At 40.0% G+C, this 12,402-nt stretch overlaps 1 protein-coding gene across 15 annotated transcripts in view; it reads right to left on the bottom strand.

The window, feature by feature from the left end:
- RALYL (RALY RNA binding protein like) overlaps positions 1 to 11,888 on the bottom strand; it is a 711,896-nt gene extending 700,008 nt beyond the window's left edge. For 5 of the 15 annotated variants that reach the window (XM_047842023.1, XM_047842020.1, XM_047842024.1 and 2 more), the window contains exon 1: positions 10,240 to 11,220. The gene's annotated coding sequence lies outside the window, so the exon portion shown is untranslated. Of the gene's footprint in view, positions 1 to 9,662; positions 9,822 to 9,912; positions 10,158 to 10,239; positions 11,408 to 11,698 lie in introns of those variants that run through there. The other 10 variants (XM_047842029.1, XM_047842028.1, XM_047842022.1 and 7 more) reach the window with 9 other exon arrangements.
- Positions 11,889 to 12,402: the final 514 nt, after the last annotated feature.

The following is a 12,402-nucleotide window of genomic DNA, read 5'->3' as shown; positions in this document are numbered from 1 at the left end:
CCCTTGAGTACTATTTCCGTCCCACAATTAGCCTTAAACTTCATTTACTTCTTGGTTTTGTGTCTTCAAGACCCTATATGACCTCAAACATGGGCAACTGGCCTTCTTTCTGCTTCTATTTAACTGTAATATACGTATTTTTTGTCAATGACAACTAATAGACTTTTCAACATTTTAAGTGAAAGAAAAATCAAACAGATAATTTGAAAGAATACTATGAAATCTGCTTAATCACTCTTTGCATTCAAAAATTTCAAAAATGATAGGGCACCTGGGTGGCTCTTTGTTGGTTAAGCTTCTGACTCCTGATTTTGGCTCAGGTTATGAGTTCACAGTTGGTGAGATCCATCCTGGCAGCGCAAATATTGCTTGGGATTCTCTCTCCCTCTCTCTCTGCCCCTGCCCTGCTCGTGCACACAGTCTCTCTTTATCTCTCTCTCTTTCAAAAATAAACTTAAAAAAATTAACAAATGATTTGTTACACACACACACCATTTCATGATGATGCATGAATGTATGGCACTCATCACTAAATAATGCGGCATGCGTCTCATAATGTCATTTATCTAGCTTATATATAATTTTTCCCAATTCTACCAAGATTTGAGCCTGTTTGTTGTTGTTGCTGTTTTAACTAGGATCAAATACAGCTTTATGCACTGCATCTGTTTATCTTTCACTCTCTTCTAATCTAGAAAAGTCCCCCTACCATAGTGTGACTTCGGAAGAAACTAGGCCACATATCTAGTATGGTTTTTTGGGGTTTTTTTGTGTGTTTCTTTTAAGTTGGCTTTATGCCCAGTGCAGAACCCAACTCGGGATCCAGCTCAAGACCTGAGATGAAATCAAGAGTCAGTCACTTGGGGCGCCTGGGTGGCGCAGTCGGTTAAGCGTCCGACTTCAGCCAGGTCACGATCTCGCGGTCCGGGAGTTCGAGCCCCGTGTCGGGCTCTGGGCTGATGGCTCAGAGCCTGGAGCCTGTTTCCGATTCTGTGTCTCCCTCTCTCTCTGCCCCTCCCCCGTTCATGCTCTGTCTCTCTCTGTCCCAAAAATAAATAAACGTTGAAAAAAAAAATTAAAAAAAAAAAAAAAAGAGTCAGTCACTTAACCAACTGAACCACCCAGACACCCCTGGAATGTTTGATGCAGAATACTAAACCTAGGAAATTTGTCTGATTATCTCTTCATGGTTTAGTTTAACCTGCTCCTCTTTCCCTGTATTTTTCTGTAAACTGAAATTTAAGTTTAAACAGGTTTATTAGATTCAGCTTAAACATTCTAGCAATAATATTTCACAAATGGGGCCAGAAAGAGACTTAATATCGCATCCATCAGAAGGCTTGTGGTATCAGGCTGTCTAGTAATGAAGCTAGGTTTGATCACTTATTTAAAAAGACAACTGCTAGATGCAATTAAGAAGTGATACTTGAGGGGCGCCTGGGTGGCTCAGTCGGTTAAGCGTCCGACTTCAGCTCAGGTCACGATCTCGCGGTCCATGAGTTCGAGCCCCGCGTCGGGCTCTGGGCTGATGGCTCAGAGCCTGGAGCCTGCTTCCGATTCTGTGTCTCCCTCTCTCTCTGCCCCTCCCCCATTCATGCTGTGTCTCTCTCTGTCTCAAAAATAAATAAACGTTAAAAAAAAAAAGAAGTGATACTTGAGCACCATGAGAATATGTTTGCCCAACATACATTTATCTAATGATTTTAGCACCTGTTGATGATTCCTGACTCATTTATTTCAATGGGAGTTATACACAGTAATTTTCTATTTCTAGCATTTTTTACATGAATCAACTCACATTATTTTATACAGAACTGGTCCCTCATCAACTAAAGAAGAGTTCCTCCTTAGAAAAACAGGCTAACCATTTCTTTCCATTTGATTATTGTCAGCATTGTTTCTTTTTTTTTTTTCAAGAGTTTCACTATGGACTTACGGATTTTACTTCACTGAATGTTTTTTTAATGTTTATTTGAGAGAGAGATAGAGAGCACATGTGTGTATAAGCAGGGGAGGGGCAGAGAGAGAGAGAGAGAGAGAAAGAGAGAGAGAAAGAATCCTGAGCAGGGTCTGTGCCATCATTGCAGAGCCCAATGCAGGACTTGATCTCACGAACCATGAGATCATGACCTGAGCCAAAATCAAGAGTTAGATGCTTAACCAACTAAGTCACCCAGGTGCCGCTCATTCAATGTTGTACAATCCGTTACAGTCACTCTTATTGGAGTAGACCACTGAGAAGACAACACAGTTGGTTAACCCTCAAGCTGGACCCACGCAGTCAGAGGCTCCTTACCTCCTCCCGTCCTTGAGATGTACATTCCACACACTGTTCCTACACTAGGAGTCATTTCAAGTATACAGTCTTAAGAGGATAATGTGTTGTTGAGCCCATCTGGACTGGATCTACTAAGACCTATACATAAACTTTTAAGATTCTGGTGGATAGATGCAGAAATCGACTTGTCTTGCGGCCACCCAATGTAAGTTCTCTTCTCATTAAAACTGTCACAATCTAGACAAATGTGCCTCTTGCTTCAGTTTCTCCTTACCCTCTGAGTAAAGGGGCCAGTTTCAAATTACACCCAGAAAAAAAAAAACTGAGGTTGCAAACCAACAACACCTGATGTTCAATTTTTTTTAATTTTTTTTAACGTTTATTTATTTTTGAGACAGAGAGAGACAGAGCATGAACAGGGGAGGGGCAGAGAGAGAGAGGGAGACACAGAATCTGAAACAGGCTCCAGGCTCTGAGCTGTCAGCACAGAGCCCGACGCGGGGCTCTAACTCACGGACCGTGAGATCATGACCTGAGCCGAATTCGGACGCTTAACTGACCAAGCCACCCAGGCACCCCACCTGATGTTCAAATTTATTGGAATTCGGCAACTGGAAAGCCCTTCAAGCAGGCTCTCATCTATAGTTACAGTTTATAAATAAAGCTGATACAATCTTACTCATCTTTGGACATTTCCTTACTTTCTGGCACAATGAGATATCCCAGGATCATCTTGTACTTTTTCTGCCCAGACTTAGAAGCAGCCAATTCTCTAAAAAGCTCTGGTCCCCTTGAGTAGGAAATGGGATTTAGAAACCATAATTTGTGCACTAAATGTGCTCATTGCTGCTGGAGAGACATTGTTTAGAAGCCTCTTCAGAAGACAGAACTAATGAATATATTTATTTTTAAAAGCTTTATAGTATAATTTAATATATGATAGGTTAGTCCCCTCTTCGCTCTCATTTTTGGTATTTATCCTGGATATCCTTGCATTTTTATTTTTCTATATCTAATTCAAAATCAATGTATCTACTTCTAGGAACTTTTTACTGGTCTTTCTATTGAGTTTGTGTACACACACACACACACACACACTCACAAACACACATACACAAACACAAGTCACATACAATCTTGGGAACTGATCTCTTCATGATGCTGTCACATCATATCCAGGATATTATATTTGTTCAAGTTCATTTATTTCTTTTTTAAAATTAATGGATTTTAACCACAGATTTAAGGACCTTCTCCTCAAGCCTCACCCTCCTTTAAGTCTATTCAGCATTAGCCCTGCTGAACAACACTTCTCCTTTACAGACACACGCGCGCGCGCACACACACACACACACACACACACACACGTAAGCTTCAGTGGGTATTCTCCTCTTCCTCTTTTTTTTAAATTTTAACCAGACCCTTTAGCATACACTCAGAAAAATTGCAGGTGCTTCCCAAATTTTTGCCTTTGGAGAAGTTATTCCCTTCTAAAGTTTTAGTGTAGATAATTTTTTTACTATCTATTTCTAGCTTTCAGTGTGTTTTCTAACTTTAGAGCTGAATTTCATTGCACATTGGTCATTTTATCCAAGAGTTAATATTGGAACTTCAAATCAGTGATATGTCCAAAACTGAACCATTCTCCACCAAGTCAGGTTCTCCTCTAGGTATTTTAATTTTCTGGTTTTGTTTTATACCACTAGTTTTCAAGTTATCCAGATTCCAAAACACAAAGGTGGGTTTTGAGAATCCTTCTGGCCTTGGCCTTCAAATCCATATTTTTATGGACTTGCAGATTTACCGTTACCTTTGCAATCCGTTTTCTCACATTCATTCACACTGCCTTCACTGTGGTTTATGTTTTCCATTCTTTATTGAAAAATATTCACTTTTTTAAGTTCCTAGGAAACTATTTAATAATGGAAGATCTTTCACACATCTGAAGAGGCAATTAAAAACAGTATCCTAAAATAACACCTGGCAGTTATATGTGTTTTATGTTATTAACAAATAGATTAAATGAGCTTGAAAAAAATGTCACATCCAAATATGTGTAACAGTGAAATTCTGAGGTGAAGATGATGTTGATAGTGAAATGTTGGTAGACAGAAGAGACACCTATATTTATAGATGTGCTGTGTTATGGAAATCAGTAGTTCTGTTTTACTTGTGCAAAAGACTAATTTTCCACTTCACACTGTAAAACCCTTGAGTAGAAATTACATTTTAAACTTAGTAAGTCAGTATTTGTTGAGTTTTTTCCCCAGGTCCTCTGCAAAGCCCCACAGACATAGAACCATCTAATTCTGTCCTGATCACAGAACCACAAGTTTCCATGACTGGGTTCTCTTCAGAAAATCCTAGAGTTGTGGAAAGATTTGTGATGCTATGGTTACTTAAAGGTCCTTTCAGGACCAGTAAATATCTCTGTGTAAATGGTGCCATTTTCTATTATTTCTGGCCACAGCACTCACTACTGAAAGTGACTACAGTAATTTTAAAATATGTACCAAGAATAGAGACCAGTTGTTTTAGATTAGCTAAAACAAAACAAACTCCTCTCTGCAAATGGAACATCCCTATACAGAAGGAGGGACATAATGGTGTCAATTCAGACATTCCTCTCACTTGTGCCTTTACTCCCTGTGAGGCTTTAAGGAAGTTACATGTAAGTCTCGGTTTCCTCAATATAAAATAATGATATTACTTACTCACGGAAGAACAAATGAACTGCATTCATTTGACACATCAATAAATGTTAGTCTTAACTCTTCTCGCCATCTCATCTTGATTAATGAAAACGTTGACTCTCCCTACTCCAATATGCTACCGACTTCCCAACTGACTCAAAAATATGTGGTTCCTTTTATAATTTAGCATCTGACTATCAAAATGTGTATCTATACACATGGATTCTGTATGAATGCAATTAATGTCCGCAATTAAAGTTTAAACAAAATATTCAGCTACATTATTCAGAGCAAAATATATAGAAAGATAAATTTATAAGTTAGCTGTAACTTTACATATTTATGCAAATAAAATTTCTAATTTTCCTTTGTTATGAGGCTGGTTAGTGATGCATTCCATTGCATCTTTCAGAAAATCAGGACAGGGTTCCCATGTTCTCCACCATAATTCTCTCCATTTAGATTTATATATGGCCCAAGAAATAAATCTTACAGCCATGACCCCAGCTGAAGTGTCTGCAAGGACAGTCCAGAACACATTTATCCTAAACACTAACTAAAGTTCTCCCATTGCCTTCTCTGAAACTTGGAATGGATAGAAAATGAAATCAGCACCTCTATATACTCCAGATTTCAGCCCCAGAAAACAGCAAGATAATGCAAAACAAACAAAAAGCTTTAAATTTACAAGAGAATTACAAAAACACAAAATCAATTAACCATAATGTAAGTTTGCTATTTAACAGAAGTCTAACAAAACAAATGAACAGCAACAACAACAAAATGCCCTAATATTTTCTTAAAAATCTAAAAGCTATGAGAATAACCAAAAGTAGTAGAGGTTGTCCATGGCTGGATATATCTCTTCTACAGACCAAAATTAAATAATAAAAATAAAAATGATAAATATTATATTTCTATAAAACTTGCTAAATGTGGACTAGCTTTGTGTGCATACAGAAATCACTTATTAACTAAATTTTATTTAATAATTATCCTCAAAATCAAAGTGTAGTGAAAGTAATTGTCATTATCGTCATTAATGTGAAAGTTTATGTTGCCACAGCCAATTACTATGGAGGACTTTATTATATTTTAAAACATCACACAGAATTATGAAAATGGGATTTAAAAAAATAAGTTTATTTTATTTATTTTGAGAGAGAGAGAGAGAGAGAGAGAGAGAGAGCGCACACACAAGGGAGGGGCAGAGAGAGGGAAAGGGAGAGAGAGAGAATCCCAAGCAAGCTCTACACTGTCAGCAAGACCGGAGGCAGGGCTCAAACCCATGAACCATGAGATCATGACCTGACCTGAAATCAAGAGTCAGACGCTTAGCTGACTGAGCCACCCAAGCATCCCAAAAATGGGATTTTAAAGGCACATTTGCAGGTCACTAGAAGTAGCAAATAATAATAATATGAAAGAATAAGAAAACAATAACAATAACTTCAGAGCAGTGAGGAATTTTTTAAATTAGTTTTTAATTACATTCCAGAGCTCCATAAACAAGTTTCAGGAATAAAATTCATCACGATTGCAGTTTTTTATGCACAAAATGGAATTCTCTTAATGGCAATGTGATAAAAGAAGTGAAGAAATAACTGGATTTTAAAATCACAGCTTACCATTTAAAAATAAGAGTTTTCAAAAGTCAGACAGAATATATAAATTAAATTGAAATAACATGTTTTCTTCAATTTCCTTCTCATCATGCAAACAATTCTAAATATCTGCTTCTCTTCTACTTCCAGTGTAGAGTTTTATGTGATTCGCTGCACTGTATAATTGCTTACAATACCAGCAAACAGTAAAGAAATCCAGACCAGACTCTTACTCAAGAGGAATGCTTTCAAGAATGTAACAAACATTGGAGCTTTTTCACACACTTCATACCATATAAGCTCAATTAAAAAATGACTACTTTACCTAAGAAACAGTTATTCACATAGCACATGGTTCTTTTAACTAAGAAAATACAATATTTTGGTATATGTATATGCATTACTTTTCTAGTTCATTATTTTTTAGTCTAAAGGCATCATTTGTTTGCATAAATACAGTAGCTCTTCTAACCAACAGCCTTTCATAATAATTAGAGAAAATGAACTATCTTCTTTTTAAAGGCAGTATAACTTTTGTGGTTAAGAATATAAAAAGTGCCTTTATAAATATGTTTGAAACTTTCCCCCCATCTACATAACATCACTACGGTGTGGCTGCTTCATGAACACTAAAAAAAAAAAAAAAAAAAAAAAAAAAAAAAAAAAAAAAAAAAAAAATCAGTGTGCTCCTTGCTTGCCTTTAATCATGTAAGGATAACTATAAAAGGAAAAAAATAAATGTTTATTTTTAATTATGAAAACTCTATTCAAAAATTTTTGGACAAACCACACACTCAAGACAACACTCCAAAGAGGGGTTTCTTTACAATGTTCAAGACTGGAACAGAAACTGTAAAATTAATTCAACAATCCAGGATTTTTCAAGAATGTCCAAATTCTGGCATCCCACAGAAAAGTTCTAGGAAATGTAACAGGCTATTTTACCTTTGTGATGATTTCTTTGCCAAGATACAAATAATAAAATACTCGAGGTCAGCTAATGGTCCAATAACCAATTTAATTTATGTGTCTTCCTACCCTCACCCATCATCTTTACTTCCCAAGCCCATTCTCCTTGCAAAATATTTTTTTTTCCTCTCAGAAAGCAGTGGAAAATAATCTGGATGATAAAGTTGATCAGAATCCGGGTGGATTGCTTACTAAATGGAAGAACAATATTATTTTTCCATGAGAAGCCAGTAGGCGGTGCTAACTCTAGGATACTACATTCAAAGATTTTAAACCAAAACACACATAAAATAGGTGATCAGTTTAAAGAGTTGTACACTTCCCAGTATGATTCATGAAAGAGGAAATTTCAAAAATTTTCATGTCATAGAATTTAACATAAATATGAAATTTAATGAACTATGGTTATTAAATAAATGAAAACCTAACATGATTTAAAGGTTCTTAATATGATCCTTAGTTACAGAATGCAAAGCACAACTACGTATTTGTTCCACATTAAAATCCTGTGGCCACCTTCTTCTGCCCATTATAGTGTCAATCTCATTTGTAAACATCCTACATACAGTACAGTACAAGCTCTGCCCCCATCTTTTGACCCTATACCCCCCACCTTAGGGCAGCAATGAAAATTCTGGTTTGATTATTCAAGTTTTTTTTCTTTTTCACTCACTGTTTCTCTCATTCAAAATAACTTAATGATTTACAGTACATACAACCTAAGAAATATTGTACACGTGCATTAGCTTGCATTTTTAAATAAACGAGCACTTCTATTTATATACATTATAACAGCGATAAAATAACACAGAATGTTGAAGTGGCTTTTTAAATGTTTTGTTTGCTATTTAAACCATATGGAAGACTATATTTTAGTAATGTACTCGCCACACACACACACACACACACACACACACACACCAAAATGTAAAGCTTAGTAACATAATATTTGTGTCACATCTTAGAACTATACCCTTCATGATATCAAGTCTGATAGTCCACAGACAAGATATGAGCTATCTTGCTTATATAAATGCAACAGGACTTTCTTAACAGAAAAAGCTACCCTGAGTATAAAAATAACTCACACTGCAACTTCCAAAGACCAATAAGAGAGCACTGTGAATTTTTTTAAAAAAGCTTTCTAGACATTGCAATAAATGTTATTCTTCTACAGATAAATGATCATTTGTACTCATAACTTTTTCACCACAGAGAGTAAATAAATATAATCATAAAACTTTCATTCCACCAACTGAGATTACAGACTTCAAAATATTTGCTTTAAAAGCCACAAAAGTGTATGTAATTAACCCATTTTTATGGGCCCTTTTGTACTGTGGAATTAGTTTTGTCTATAGATAACCTAGAAGAAAACTTAGTCATAGAAGTAAAAAGTTATTTCATTTACTTTAGATTTACTTTAACAGAATTCAAATTATATACACATTACAAATTTAAGGCTGAATTTTTCATTTAAGGGGGGAAAAAGAACATCAAAGCTTAAAAGTCAAATCATTTAAATAATAGTTACCCTCCAGATTTTAAGATTTAAAGTATGACAAGAAATTTGTGTGGACAGCAAGTTTTCCAGCAGATTCTGTCACTGTGCTTAAGTGCAGAAAAGGTTTTTTATTACCAACTGGTACATCTCCAAAAAGCAGTGCTAGATGATACTAGAAATAAGTAACAGAACAATCATAAAATATCTTAAACTCCACAGAATACCTTCAACACTGAGTACTGTAATGCTACCAATACACCGAAATCACACCATCACCAACCCCTACCCTTTGCCCTGTGCCCAGTTCTCAGGGGAAAACCTTTGGAACCACTATCAGGTGGTTAAAAATAGGAAACACACTGTCCCTTTAAAACTTAAGTAAAAGGCTATTTTGTACCTTAGGGGTGTAGTCTAATTATTCAAACTAACAGTCCCGTCCTCAACATTAAACCCAACTGACCATCACTGAAAGTAACTATTTCCCCATCCCCTGGAAGACGCCAGAGAGCACTTAAAACCAAAGCAACACAACCAGATAAGAAAAGATCCAAAGACAACACCACTAAGAAAGCAAAACCCTTCGGAACAGACAAAACGGGCTGGGAAAGACCTACTGCGTTGTTTACTCAAGCCAAAGAGGAGGAGTAGGAGTTGAGCTTGCTGGGGCTGGGGCCATCCTCAGGGATCTGGAAATGTCTCGAGCTCCCGGCCCGCGTGGCCAGGAGCCAGCCCCCTTCGGAAGATGCTGCCCCTGCCGCTTCTCCCCACGTCTCCCGCGCGCTCCGAGGGGCCGCCCCAGCCGGCCCGCGCCGCGTCCTCGGCCCTCGCCCCTCCTGCTCTGCAAGTGGCCCTCGGAGAACTTACAGGGCCCGCGTCCCCAGCCGGCGCCGGCGGCGGCGCAGACACCGCCCGCGGCGGAGATGACCTGGGCGCAGCCGGGGAAGGGACTGTATTTTGCGCACATCCAAAAACGATCCCGAGGCAGGGAACGGACTTTGGCTTTCCCTAGCTCCCGGCACGGCTTTCCCCACCGCGGGCTCGGACACTGCCCAAGACGCGCGCGCGCGCGTACACACACATACACACGCGCCCACACACACACACACACACACACACACACACACAGCTTCCTTTGCCAGGACCAGTGTTGCCATTGCAAACCCGGGAAACGCCTCCAAGGGGACCAAGTACCTGCTCTCTGCGAGCTGCTCAGCTGTTCACTTCATCCTCCGTTGACAAGGAAACCAAACCGCACTTCATTTTTTTTTTTCCAGAAAAACCTTCCACTGCCATCATTTGAAAATTGATTTACGGGGAGGGAAGGGGAAGGAAGAAGGGATAATATATAGATATCAGGATATCTATCATAAAATTATCTCGGTTTTTAAAAAATGCAAATGTGCAAAAGTCATAGTTAATATAAAGGAGGAAAAAAGTATTTTGCTTAAAAATTATCCCAGTAACCAGCTGCAAGAAAAGTTTCATGTTATCAATGGGTGTCAAAAACAGGAGGGAAAAAACGAATTTGTTCTCACCGGCTTCCAAAAACGGCACAAAAAATAGAAAATTAATGCCTTTGCTCAGTGGTTTGTACCAGTATTGCAAAGCCACAAACTTGTAAACACTGCCGTAAAATCCCACCTATACAAAAATCTCATCAGAAAAAGAGTATGCAAAAAAAAGAGTTAGAAACATGCTTTTTATTTTTACAAAGGAAAAAAAAAATAGGCACCATACTTCACATCGCTTTTTCCATAAAACCAGTTGCATATTTTGCTGGACTTGGGAGTCGCTCCCGGCGGGCACGGTCGCCACGGACTCCCAGACACAGCGCCTTGTCTACAGAACCATCGCATGCTAGAAAAACTTGGATTCAGGAAAAGGCTCAAAACCATGCTCCTCCAGCTTTCCCAAATATAAACAATAATCAAAGAAGTGGAAAAAAAAAGAAGAAGAAAAACAAAAACAAAAAAACAAAAAACAAAAAAAAAGGACAAAAAAAAAAGAATAGGACAAGAATGCCACTGAGAAGGTACTCACCGAGCGGGAGTAAAATGTTGGAATAAAAATGAGATTTAGTATAAAATACAGTATGGCGGTGGAAGAAGGAATGAAGCGCGTTTTTTTCTCTCAGTCTCTGCCTCAGGCACTGACACGTGACTCGGAGCAGGGCTGACTTGCAGGCAGCCGGGAAGGACCGAGGCTGCGAGGGGGGAAGCCCCACGGAGCCCAACTCCGGCGGCGAGGCGGCGGCGGCGGCGACTGGGAGCCCGGCGCCTGAGAGCGGCAGCACCAGTGGCGGCGGCAGCGGCAGCTCCCGGCGAGGCTGCCTCCGCTGTGAGCCCAGACGAGCAGGTGCCCCTCACGCTGAGGCTGAGCACACGCACACGCACACGCAAGACAGGCAGGGCGCCGGGGAGAGGGGGAGCGGAGCGGGGTTGGGCCGGAGGCGCGCAGCTGCCGCCGCCTGTGCCGCCGCTGCCGCTATTACTGCTGCTGTTTCTGCTGCTGCTGCTGCTGCTGCTGCTGCTACCGCTGCTACCGCTGCCCCCCGCCGCCGCCGCCTCCTCCGATGGGGAGCGCGTGTTCTGGGGCAGCCCTGGGCGTGCTGATACAACGCCCAAGAGGAGGTGAACAACTTGCTGCTCACCTCAAAGTTGTTGCTTGCCACTTCCTTATGCATTCATCTATTTTTTTTTATTTGAAGGTAGTTACCTGGAGAGAGATCCCACCCCTTTCTCTCCCGAAGTTTCACTATTAAAACCCTATGTAACTCATTCATTATTTTTTTCCTCCCTGAGTGCCCATTTCTCATCCCTCCTAAGCTGCCTTTGCCTCTGCTGTTCCTTTCCCCTGGATCTGCGCTTCCCCCTCGCGGTTATCAGGGAACCTGGCGCGGCGCGATACTGGGGGCGTTGTCACGGGCAAAGCCACCGTCAATCTTTATTGCCATCAGAACGGACAGCATCTCTTCTGCCGTCACCAGAGAAGAATGTTTGCAGTTTGAAAGACAAAACAAAATCTCTCGTTTAGGAAACCCCGTTCCAGGTTTCTTTCTGCAGGTTGCAGAGCAATGGGTGGGGGCATGGGTGTCGTTAATTTATTCATTCGTGGACCAAGCATTGTTTGTTTCGTCTGCCTGTGCGCGCGTGCTTCCAAGCTCCTCCGTGCTCCATGGCAGAGGCTCCTGCCTGACTCTTGCTCAAGTTGTGGGCTGGGGCTGGAAGTCAAAGGAGAGGTTCAAGGGAAACAAGTGAGTCCATTGTGTAAGTGCTCTCTGGGAGGGAGTGAGCACTTGGCGGTCGAGAGGGGGAGACGTGCACCAGAAGTGAGGCGGTGGCGCAGCCCGCGGGA

This window comes from Prionailurus viverrinus, chromosome F2 (assembly GCF_022837055.1).
Source record: "Prionailurus viverrinus isolate Anna chromosome F2, UM_Priviv_1.0, whole genome shotgun sequence".
Taxonomy (NCBI): Eukaryota; Metazoa; Chordata; class Mammalia; order Carnivora; family Felidae; genus Prionailurus; species Prionailurus viverrinus.
Note: the sequence above shows the minus strand (reverse complement) of the source record. Positions and strands in the feature narration are given on the sequence as shown.